General features: G+C 35.6%; 1 protein-coding gene across 2 annotated transcripts in view; it reads right to left on the reverse strand.

The window, feature by feature from the left end:
- The window catches only part of LOC128262478 (short neuropeptide F), a 31532-nt gene extending 19296 nt beyond the window's left edge, over nucleotides 1–12236 (reverse strand). For both annotated transcript variants that reach the window (XM_052996757.1, XM_052996756.1), the window contains exon 1: nucleotides 11877–12236. The gene's annotated coding sequence lies outside the window, so the exon portion shown is untranslated. The remainder of the gene's footprint in view (nucleotides 1–11876) is intronic.
- Between the last annotated feature and the right edge of the window lie 635 nt (nucleotides 12237–12871).

A 12871-nucleotide genomic window follows, 5' to 3' on the forward strand; every position in this document is an offset into this window, starting at 1 on the left:
CGCTTTTGTCTTCTGGTAATTATATCTTTTTGGGGGCGCCAGTGCTTTGCTTGGTCTCCTTTCGCCAAGTTTTTGATTTCCCACCGAGCAGTACAATCCGCTTGTCAGCTTCCTGAGCTTCTTGAGTCTCCGGCAAGTGCTAATATGCCCATTAAACACCACCCACTTTGAAATGAGCAGCACACAGACAATTGTTGTGAGTGAGTGCACACAATGAGCACGCGGAAACTGTCACGGAAAAAAGAAAAAGCGGAAAATCGGAAAAGCGAAAGCGGGGGCTGACCCAAAAAAACATTCGGCTTTGAGTGCATTGCCAAGGAGATGAAAAAGTGGCGGCGTATACTATCCGTGTATATGTTCTTAAAACACTTCTGTGTATTAATTTATACAACTCGAAATAACCTATCGATCAATGGAGTTAATACCGATTTAATTAGAGCGGTCAGGCTTCTGACGAAATTTAATTTGAGTTTCCTTGAACTGACAAGCTATGATTATATCATGCCTTTAAGCAATCTGTTCTCAATTTATGACCATGCTTGTTATGGTTGGAAGCCTGTAAGACGCCTGCATTGAAACTATAATTGAAATTTCCGAGTACTCAATACAATGTGAACTGCATGCTCGAAGGGATCAATTCTGTATAAATTTTCGTGTAATTAGGAAATTGTGCAATGCATTTGCATGTCGCAAAACGACAGGCAATTATCAAGAAAGCCGTCATAAACCCATATGCCACTCATTCTGCGAAATCATTTTCGCACAGAGATTTTGGCCCAATGGCTTTGCCGATGGTTACGCAACGTTTGGTTGGGTTTAAAGGCTTTGAACCCACTCAAAAATAAAAATGCGGCTACACCAATGGGTGAGGGCCAAACGCCAAAAAAACTGGGCCATGAAATATTTGATGCATGCGGCAACTTAAAGTGGCGCAGCTGTTGCATGCTGCATATTGAAGAGCAGGGATTGAAAATTCTTCACTTTCGGCTTTGACTTACTTGGTTGCTGATTATCAACTAGCCTTCAAGTTCTCAACAGGCATATATTAACTATTAATTTTAAATACAGTGCAGAAAGCAGTGAGCCAACGTTGTAAGATTTAATTGCATAGATAGGGATGAATTTTAAATACAAAATTTATCTTTTTTAAAGATGCCATGAAAAAATTTTAAAATAAGTTATATTAAATATGTAAAGATACAAAATTGAAGTGATGTAAAGTCTTAAAAGTTTTATTTTGTCACTAATTGCTCTAAACTCAATTGTAAACTATTTGTTTGAATAAAAGCTTATAAAAAAAAAATTTTAATTTTTTTTTGGTAATATTCCCTGGCGACAAATAAATTTATCAAATTTGTTAGTAATTTACTTTTTGAGTATGCAGTCCATACCTTTGTTAATTCACAAAACATGGAGCAGCTAATATTTACCATGTAAAGGCCGGTTGGTATGTTAACTACTCTCTGTTGAACTTTGGTTGGAATTTCTTATAAATATTTATACCAAGCCTCTAATTAAATCAAAGTACTTGTTATCCCAAAACAGCCTTTATCTTTGACTAAATAACACATAAATGCCTCTGATTGCGTTAACCTTTTGCGGTAATTACCGGGGGGAAACGCGATAACTATCCTGTGGCAGAAAAACGCCGCTTGAGCTCATAAAGAATGCAGCCAGGGGTCGTCAATCAATTGCAGGACTATATCCAGTGCCAATCGAAAATGAATTGATAAATAGGCAATGAGGCCAGGCGGAGGCTTGCAAAAGACATATCGATTTTGAATTGAGTTGTGTGGGCGGGAATTGTGTGTGACTTAAAGAGCTGGTCGTTTTGTGGCCTATATGATACGTATGCTGCTCCTTCTATTTTCCACGGCGGTCTCATTTTGCGGTTTGGCTAACGTATTTACAAAGCCATTCCAAGGCTGCGGCTTTATGGGCCACAACCATAGACCAATTCTGTTTTGGCCGCTGTTGCCACCATTTCCTTGGCCAAATTGAATGTCTCGGTTGGAAGACGGCTGTGTTTAATTAGGTGCATTCAACATTGGCCAACTGAACTAAACATAACCAGTAGTAATTGTCAGAGCTACCCACATTCAATTAAAATGATTCAATAATTGATAACAAATGCACATAATGCTCATTTTGGTTATTAAATAAAATACACTTTGTAGATGAAATCGACAGAAAATTCCCTAATGCTTTTATTTATTCTGAGGGACCTGTTACATAGTATTTATGCACATGCCACAAAACATAAATTCCACATGACATTTAATGTATGGTAAAATATTATAACACAGCTGCAAATGGTGCAGGGTTTGCAGAATGTGTGTTTTTCTCAATTTTCAATTTTAATGTCCACGCTCTCCTGCGGCATGTTGGCCAACTCCCCAGGCTCCTTTTCGCCCCTCGTCCTCTCAATGTCCTGTCAATTTTTTGATGGCCACTTTACGCCATTTTATGTGACACGCAAAGCCATTCGTGAATAGTCATGTCATACACTTGTTTATGGATAAGTGTGCAATGGGCTTTATTTATTTCACTCCGCCTTTTAAGCTTCTCTAAAGTGGCTGTTAAGCTGTGAACATTCACTGAGGCTGGAATTTCGGTGTTGAATTTCGACTATGGGTTGAATTGACATTCAGGAAAAAGCAGAGATTGGAAAGCGCTTTGAAATGTTGTATTAAATGTTAAATATTATTTCATAGCACTTTAAGCTTGAAAGATTTATATAGTTTTTATAAGAAGGGTCATTTAAAGAAAAACGATTTTTTACAAAAGAACGTGTGTGTTTCTCAAAAAAATTGTTTTAGTTTACTCTTTATTTGTAAGTTAAGGACTAAAATCAAATAACAAAACTTCAGAAAATATGCTGTTTTTCAAATGGATTTTGAATCTGTGGAAATACAAAAATAAATAGGTTTATTATAAATTTAGTGATCGAAATAAGCAGAAAAAATTGTATTATGTAAGTTTTAGTTACTTTTTTAAAATACAGAAATATGACAGCCTAAATAACCAAACCTTTCAGGATATCATTAGAAGCTGTAAGATATTACACAAATCTATCAGCATCCTAATAATTAATATTCTGATAGGATTTCCAAACATGGTTAAGTCAAGTCATGCTGTCTGTGTAAGACGCCTAATGCGTTGGCAAATGCAAATGTAAATCGAGTCTACAGCCGACGGCTTAGCGTAATGCCAAAGTATGTTTACAGTATTCAAATGAACATTCTTACGCCGCCAGGAGTCCATCAAAAAGTGCATGGATGGCAAGGAAAACACGCGGGCGGCAATGGAAATTGCTTATTGCGGAAGAGGGAAATACATACTGACGCCGAATTAAGAGTAAATAAATATGTCTTGTCCTTGTTTATTGTTTGCTTTCAATCATGCAGCAAACAGAGGGATATGAGATCGCTTACCCGCACCAGTTCATATGGGTAAACAGGGAAGTGCCCTGAACACCCCGGTGGGCATCTTAAAGCTGGCACGGATATAAATGCTTGCGAAAATATTACGCATACGCTGGGTGTCCATATAATTATCGCTAGTACATATGATGGGTCCAGCCCATCTGAGCAATTAATATGAGTGAGAATAATTATTCGATTGCGAGCCTGGCCGTTGCTTAATTCCTTGTTAAACTTGGCAGTCTCAGTTCGTTAAGTGCCTGTGAAATGCTTTTCGGCCTGAACGGTCTTCATGCCGGGCTCGTTATTTGATTTATATAACGTTCTCTTTTTGTGGGGCATTTTGTCTGAATGAACACGAAGCTGGCCCTGTTAGGCAGTTGGTCTCGTCTGTCCTGGCCTGATTTATGTATTTCTCCTAGACCTACTTACCATTTTCAGCGCAGCTTGAAATAAATTTAAATAAAAACTGTGCCAAGTGTTACCGAAGCCTTGATTTTTTTTTTTTTTGAAGGGGCCCACGTCAGACGCCTTCAAGTTATAAAAAGAAAACAAATCATAAAATTTTTGGTGATTAAATAGCTGAAAATCGCGTTGGCATATTTAAGACATTTATTGAATTACAAGCATATTTCGCGCGAAAATTATAATTGAAAAATAATTGAATTCGAAAATAATTGAAGCCGTCCAATCAATACTTACAGGGATTAAAATGAAGTGTCCAAAGATGGGCATGGTTTTATCCTGTTTAAATATCTAATATTTACAGTAAAACATTATGCAGAAGTGCTTTTGAAAAATATTTAATTGGCTCTAAGCAGCTCAACCGCATTTTTGAACCTTTTTGCTTAACTGCCTTGGGCCTTTCCATTTAACTCTTCATTACGCTTTTATTCGAGATCTAATGAGCTATTCAATCAAACAGAAATTTTAAACAAATATTAACTGTCCGTTATTCTGCGCTTTGCCGTTGGAAGAGCGCCTAAAGAAATATAAGAAAATTTCACTGAATTGAAAGCCAACGCAGCCACAAATGAAAATATGCAAAAGTTTTAAAATTAATGAGAAAATAATTGAAACATTTCCCGTCTTCACAAGGCAAAAGTCATGGGACTTTGCTAATTCGCTTAGAGCCAATGTTTTGAAACAATTGAAAATAAATTGGGTTGGTGCAGGCGACGATTGCACTAGATAGATAAGTACATACGTCACTAGTGCGATAAACGAATTGCTATCTAATATCAGCTACATGCAGTCAGTACATTTTAATATGAGAAACGCTCGCTACCACATATATATTACTCCCTCGAAGCAGGACATTAAACACGTTATAATCGCTACTTTATCGGGCAATTCACTGCACAGACCAGCCACAGTCAGATAACTCATTTTGGATTAGATAGGGCGCTATTTACTAGCTGAATTCATTCTCTTTATATCCGAGTCGCGAGTGGCGACTTAATTTTGTTGACTGTTTGGGGGCAAAGCACGTGATTTTCCCATCAAACTGAGTTAATCAATTACTATTTTCAGATTTTGCTTGGCAGCCATATACTTTAATATTTATAGTAATTTTCGCTATACTATTAAAGTGTTAACATTTAAGTAAAAAGTAAACAATTTCAACAAATCAATTTAAGTGACACTTGTTTGACAAAATTGCTTTCTCTCTTAGAATTGCAGGCCACACCAAGATTTTTTAGTTGGCTAACTTGTTCTTTTTTCTGTTCCATCAAAAAGTGACGCATTAAATTTTGTACATACATAACTTGACAATGATTTGAAACAATAGAATTTACACGGTCATTTTCACGTACATAAAAAATATATTGCTTTGATTAAGCTATCTGCAATCTATTGAAAAAACATAGCATAACAATGTTGAAATTTTGATTGGTATTTATTCAATATATTATATTTTTAATAATTTTTCCGCCGCATGATGGATTGCGAAAAACAGGGTGTTAATGGCGAGCAGCACGGGAAGCATCCTGAATATGCATCAATCTCAGCTGGAACTCGTTCAAAGCACTCGAAGCTATGGATGTGGATACGGAATGCTATTTTTTCCCCAATGATAGCGAAACGTAGGACGGGAACTGGACACGCTGTGATTCATATTGAAAAATACCGATGCTCCTGATTGATTTACGGTTGTGTCCGCCTGGCTGGGCCAACAACCCCGAAGGTGTTGCACTACTTTAGAAAAGCAACTGCATGGGAATGGAAGGTAGTTCTTCGGAATCCCTGAACCCGATGCACGGAAATCCGTTGCATAACTCTAGGCGTTTCTAGTATTCGCTCATAATAAAGTTCCCAAAGCCGAATGTGTCATAAAGTCTTCACAATTCTGTGGAAATTGATTTCTGCACTTGTACTTTAGTTTGGCAACTGACAGGCTACTTGGAAAAGACCAAAATTAAAATTTTGGCGAGCTCGTTACATGGCAAACGACAGACATTGGAAAAGTTCATTAAAGCCATAGTAGCATTCTGCCAAACATGGGTTGCACTAATGAAACTGGATTATTCTGTTCAACAGCTTTATGACAAAATGGCAATGACTAAAAGGAAAACCGCTGCTGCATTAAGTTCGATAGTTGGAAAGCTGGCTTATTGCACTTAAAATATTGCAATCTGAAATAGCCTTATACATATATTTGACTGTTTTCTTAGTAAATATTTTAATTGATTTGACATTTTTGCCAAATTTTCCATCATATTGTTTTAAATAACCAAACGTTTTCTCTTCTTAAAATCACAAAAGTTTAGTTGGCCAATTTAAGCTTATGCTGGAAATATGATTTCTCGCCATTTTGCCCGCCTAATTGGATTCATTTTTTGCGCTTACTCAAATGTCAACTTGATGATTTCAATTTGAATAATTGAGAGGAATTAAAAACCAAGCCTGATGATTAATTTGCCAATCCGTTTGGCTGGCTCGTCTAATGCGCCCGACAGCAGTCTAATTGTCTAAAACAATTTATGAGGGTCCTACGCTTATTTGAGTTCGCTGTTTATAAATACTTTTGCCCTTTGCTAATTCCTCATTCGAAACGTAACGAGCTGGGCAATTAATTAGCTAATGAATTTAATTTTGAGTGCCTCTGAATCTTTGGCCATACAACTTGTTGACACTTTTTTTTTGGCGGTAAAGTTCTTGGAAGCGGTTTTTGTTCCGTGTTTTCGCCACTTTCATATCCCTTTGGCAAGCCTTTAAAAGCCGGCTAACCTGCCCTTGGGTCACATTTTCCACGTGTCGCGTGTAATTAGAGCAGCAGAGCTCAAAAACTTAAATGCTGTATATTACTCATGGATTTGTTGCAGCACGCGGAAGGGCCAAAAGTGTTTGGCTTTTGTGTTGACAAAGGCATTAAATAATTATGGCTCATTAGCGAAGAAGGGGAAGCAAAAATGCTTTAAAGCCTATTAAGTTAAATGATTTACCTAATTTAAAAGGAAGTAGGTAAATAAAGTAAAGGATTTAGAATTTTGTATATTATTTCTTGCCTTAACTTTAAGAGACTTGGTGTAAACTATTTCCCATGTTGTTTAGTTCTAAAAAAAATAAAAAAAAAGAAATACAATTTCATAAGCTTTATTAAAAAACACGTGTTATAAAATAGTTAAACGATTTAAAGTCTTTGGAATTTTGAAGCCCTTGAAATTTTCTAATCTGTCAAAAATAATAATATTATATCTATCTCTTGTTTTTTTGTGATAACAAAATAAAAAAAACAAAAAATATTTATTTAAACACTTTTTTTATTTGTATTTGTATTTTATTTAAAACCAAATATTATTCTTTGAGTTCAGACAACAATGCAAAGTGAAAATATGAATTTTCAATCACTCTAAGCGGTAAAATATTGTTTTGGCTTGTTTATTCATTTGCATAAAATTCGGTGTAATTGCTTTAGGGATGAGCTCCTATGTGCTGTCACAATGAGATATAAAAATTAAATGCAACGTATTGCACTTGCAGAATGTTACCATGAATCAGATGGCTATCCAGACCACCGGAAAACTAGCGAGGCTGCAGCCAATAAATCATGGTTAGTCTGTGGCCCATAAACAGCAAATAGAAACATATTGCCTGTGCTCTCTTCGATTGTGTCGCTGGCTGCACATTGTGTATACGCCACGTTGTCGACAGCTCATTAGTGTCGGTCGTTGTTTTAAATGGGCGTGTGAAGTCAGCCCCCATTTTCCCGTGGGCGCAACACTTCAATCAAGATTGAAGAGAGCCGTGTTGTCGGCTCATCAAACTGATTTAATGGCCAGATGCTAGAGGAGACCACGTACAGGCAATTAAAATAGTTTACCAACTAAGCAATTATCATAATCATCGCATGCCTGACCGTGACCACGTGTCGTCCAATATAGAACTTCATCAACTAGATTATTTTTATAAGAGAAGTTCACTGATATATGACAAGCAATCTTGAAGCCAAAAAGGCGACACAAATTCTAGCCAATTCTCTACCACCATATTTGCTTATCACATTCAAATGGCATGGAAAAACCAAAGAAGAGCCAACGAAGAAATTGTAAGGCATCTGGCGGAAACGAAGGATGAGACACAAAGGACATCAAATTACTTGGCTCGGACGCAAAGTGGTTAATTTCAGGCTTGGCCGGAATGGGAGTGGCCAGTGGGAGGCGATATAAGCCAATTTGCTGCGTATTGTGCAGTTAATAAATAGTTGAGATGTTTGTTTTTGGGCTTTGTGAGTGCTCAAGATTTATTTATTCGGGATTTGCCTGTTGATAAAGTGCATTAGAAGTAGTCCTTGAACAAGACTTAAGGGGATTACGTTCTTTTCACACATTTAAAATAAATATTTATGATTCTTTTCCCTTCTGTGGGCATTGGTGATGCAGTTGACAAAATTTAAGCTAGCTCTGTCTGCGCAGTTGCCCTAAGGAAGTGTTTTACTTATAAAATTGAATATGGTTTTAAAAAATTTTAGGTATTTAAAAATATATAAGCCTTTTTTAAATTAAGAAAATATACCAAAGACCATTTAACATTGGCCTTAAGATTTTCATGTCAGTGTAATTTAAATAATTACAAAATTGAACTTTAAAAAAATATAAAAAATAATTTTACATTAAATCCTAAATGACAGAAGTGAAAGATTGGATTTAACAATTTGATTTATTGTTTTTGAGGTATGTTTCGGTGTATTAAACTTTAGCTTCTAAGAATAATTCATTTTTTTTTGAGATTTTTTTATTGAAATAAGTTAAAGATGAATTGGAAGACGCTTAAAACTTAAATGTTCCTTAGAATTGAGCAACCCAAAGGAAGCATGGCTAGCTAGACTTGGCCATCCATTACAAATGTTTGCACACTATCAAGTTGAATAATTCACTCCGAAGTTTACCCCCCTTTTTTCGTGTTGGCCCATTCGTTTACCCTTTTCCCAGCCGGCACATCCTGACAGCCAGGAGCCAGTCGAGAATGTAATAAAGAGCTTACAATTTATGACACCTTTCCAGGAGTGGCTGAAAGGAGTCCTCCTTGTCGCATGTTTTAGGGGGAGGCTGGTGGAGTTCAAAGGTAAACTGCTGGCACCTGTTGATTGCCACCTGTCATCTGTGCATATTTTATCATTTTCGGTTTTGTCGAAAACAATGTTGGGATTTGTTGTCGGTCAGAGGCTTAACAATTAAATAAAACAGGCTTAATAACATAATCTAGTGAGATATAAAAGGTGTAACTATTCCTGCTTCTTGTATTAATTTCATTATTCATTGCCCTTTTTTTGTGTCCGGGGGCCTTTTTGCTGTCAGTTTAATTTGGTGGAAAATTGCATGGGGCAGCTAATTAGGTTTTTGGCAAGGCAGGATAAATTATTTGACAGGTGCCGCCCTCATTTGACCTAACCACCAACGCAATGGAAATGTCTCCTGTTTTTTCCTTTGCGGCCATGTTATTGTGTCAACGTCTTCATTTGATTGTTTTCGTTTGTTTCGGTCTGTTTGTGCGATTGCGTGCTTGTGGGTGCCCCAAATTGTGGCATTGACATTGGCCGGAAGCCAAGGAAAAACATTTGCCGACGGCTTCTGCTCCGGCCGACACTTCTGTCTGGCATTTGTAAATCAGTTTTCGCCCGCGGTCCAAGCCACAATTTTATTGTTGACCTGCCAACTCAAATCAATACTGCTTATACACACACATGTGGTTTCAATTAAATTTGAATAAATTCGATCTTCTTCAAATTAAATTTTTTGACAGGGGAAATTACCACACAGGGAAAAAATATAACTCGGTATTAATTCCATATTTATTGGAATTGTTATAATGAAAACATAATGCAATGCATAAATTCAAAAGGTATTTACTTTAAAACAGATTATTTGGTTTTCTAAATCGTAAACACCGTTTACATCTCACCTGCTTATAAGCTTAGTAAATATTTATTTAAAAAATTATTTGCCGCCATCAAATTTTGAGGCAATTAAATTACCCTACCCTACCCTAAATGTGTCAAAATTAATTCTAAATGTATACACATCAGTTTAATTAATGCAATTTCCGTTGCTTTATTGTGGTGAGCCTGGCTCTGCCTCACCTGTTGGTATTATTTATGCAAATTGACTAGGCCAACAAATGTTGGCAACGGATGTGTGTGATAGGCGGAAATGAATGACAAATGTTCCAATAACTTTACTTTGCAAGGTGTGTGCATATAGCTAAAAGTGTGAACTCTTGACGTCACTGGTTCGCTATTTTTGGCCAAGCCAAAGTGCAGGATCTTAAATAACTAACGAACAAATGAATAATTTAAAAAGTTACTGAGAAACATCTCGCTCTAAAGGGATTGCATTTATTGGCCACTGAAACAAGGAAAAACACTCGGATCTCATTTTGAATGAATGACAAATTTTCAGGACAATTTATGTTGTAAGTTCCTGAATATTAAATGTCCTGAACTGCGTCAATGCAAAATATTGATGTAACAAGAATAAAAACGAAAAATTGGTTTAAGAGTTTCGAACAATGGATTTTTCAGCAAATATGTTTCTAAAAACAAAACCTGTTTAAATATTTTAGATAAATGACTTACATATATTTCAAAAGTTTTGTTTTTTTTTTTAAATCTCACGTTGAAGTATTTTAAATAACATTTAATTTAAGCAAACAAAATATACAAGAGTCCATATAATTATAAATTAATTTTTTTGGTGCCATAAAACTAATTTAAAAAATAAACAAGGTTTTAAATGGCTGTCATTACTGCAAACTTAATGCAGCTTGTAAATATCCATTAATGTAATTTAAATATTCACATGTTGGTTGAAAATATCAATATTAAACAATGTGTCTCTTTGAATACATTTTTGTATGATTATTCATTTATTATTATTTACAAATGTCAGAGATTACACCTCTTTAATGCTATTAGTCAAGAGCCGGATATTTTCCACATCTTTTCGAAATCCCTGTTCAGATTGTCATCTACAAGAGGGCGTGCCCAATCTGCCAAGCTGAAAGCTATTTAAATTAGTTGACTCCTGCCGTGTAATTTTGTCTGCGTGTTCACTTCTTTTTCCGCTTTTTGTAAGCCATATGTCATTAAAGTTAACGCCATGCTGAGGCACGCCCACAAATTCTATAATTTGGTTCTATCAAGTGACAGCAATCTTTATTTGAGGTTCCGTGTGTGGTTGTTTCTTTTTGCGTAAGATAATGATACTGTTTTGCTTACTTGGCAGCTAAAAAAATCTATTTGCTGGCGGAAATGCCCTTATCATTGCAATGATTTGCAGATAATTTTGAAGGGCTAGCTTTGGTTCGCTCTTAGCTAAAGATCTTTGATACAAATATTTCAGGCTAGGTTTGTGTTACCCTTTGCTTTTATAAAATGATTTTAGCACCCCAACAAAACCATTAAAATAAGAAAAAAAAAGTGGCTAAAATAATCGAACCACAGATCATGGAAAATGGCATAAAGCCGCTTAGGCAATATTTTCTTGCACAAATATTTTTTTTCAGCATTAAAGAGTTAAATAAAGTTTTTATGCCAACCTACAAAAACGCAGACGGGGGAAAACAATTGATTGACAATTATTGATATTTTATGAGTTTTGTTTGACAAAGTAGCTGATGTTGTTTTGATATAGGTGCCAGGGGCTTTGTGTTGACATTAAGCGCATATCGATTGTAGAAAAATGGAAAACACTTTGAATACTTTATGACTACTGCCCCTTTATATAAGACTAAAATTTTGTCAGCCCTTAGAGCTGCATCACATAAAACGCTTTTTTTAACAAATAATGGTAACAAGAGTATCATATTTTTTTAAATGCTGAATATCAAGCAGGAAATTAAAAATTTCTTCGTTAAAAACCTTTTAGTTTGCTTTTCACTTAAAAAAATTTCTATAAAATTTAGAACAATGCATTCTGTTTCTCTACTACCAAAATCTTGTTTTTAAAAACTTACCTGTGCTCAAAATTAATACGCGTTCACTTCACCGTTCACTTCTTAAGCAATCGAAATTAAACTTTTATTTTTTATTGTTTTGTTTTACGATTTTCTTTTGAAACCGTTCAAGATTCCATTCAAAAATGCTTTAAAAAGTTTTTCAATTATGTTGGGAATTTCAGCCAATGAGCACGCACAAATGCATGCCACGCTTTTTGCTTTTAGAAATTGACTAAATGACTGACAACTGACATAACTTGAAACTCAATATCGCACGAAAAGGAGTTGAAAACTGTGTTTTTTGAAACTGTTTTAACGGTTAGCCGTTACAAGGTTGGTTGATTGGTGTTGGTGGTAAAGTTGAGATTCCTTCGAAGCGCGCCGAACGAATGCAACGTCCACGAGGCCAACGACTTGTTTTATAGCCAGCAGTAAAATCCGTAAAACCCGAATTCCGACCCGAAACGCCACGAAGTTGACGATGTCGGCATATAGTTCAACTTCAACTGGTTGCTCCTGTTGCTTCTTCAATCAAAAGCTTTTTTTCTAACCGGCTAACGGAGGTTTGAGTCCTGACTAATGGAGAACACTTTGCCGCCCACGCAATTTCCATACCTCTTATTCGTAGATTAAAATGGGTATATTATAATTGAGGAATGGAATGTAACATTGTACAAACTTGTCCAATTTTACAGAGTATATATAGACAATGTTGTTTTTGTTAGTCACTTTTTTTATACGTCTTTAATTACATTATTAATCTTCAGCAAAAAAAAAGTGGACTAACTAGCTAAATTTAGCCACAATGGCACCCAAATAAATAATTTATAAAAAATATTTTAAAATCAAAACTAGTAAAACCATTTTAAAGAAAGTTATCACACATATTTGATTGATTTAAATAAAAACCCTCTCTGACGCGTTTTATATTTTTTTTAGCAGAATACTAAGTAGTGGGTATCCCCAAGTTTACTATAGCTTTATAACCTGTTGTTGTCCTGGCTGTGGTTGTT

The sequence above is a fragment of the Drosophila gunungcola genome, unplaced genomic scaffold, assembly GCF_025200985.1.
Source record: "Drosophila gunungcola strain Sukarami unplaced genomic scaffold, Dgunungcola_SK_2 000001F, whole genome shotgun sequence".
In the NCBI taxonomy this organism is placed as follows: Eukaryota; Metazoa; Arthropoda; class Insecta; order Diptera; family Drosophilidae; genus Drosophila; species Drosophila gunungcola.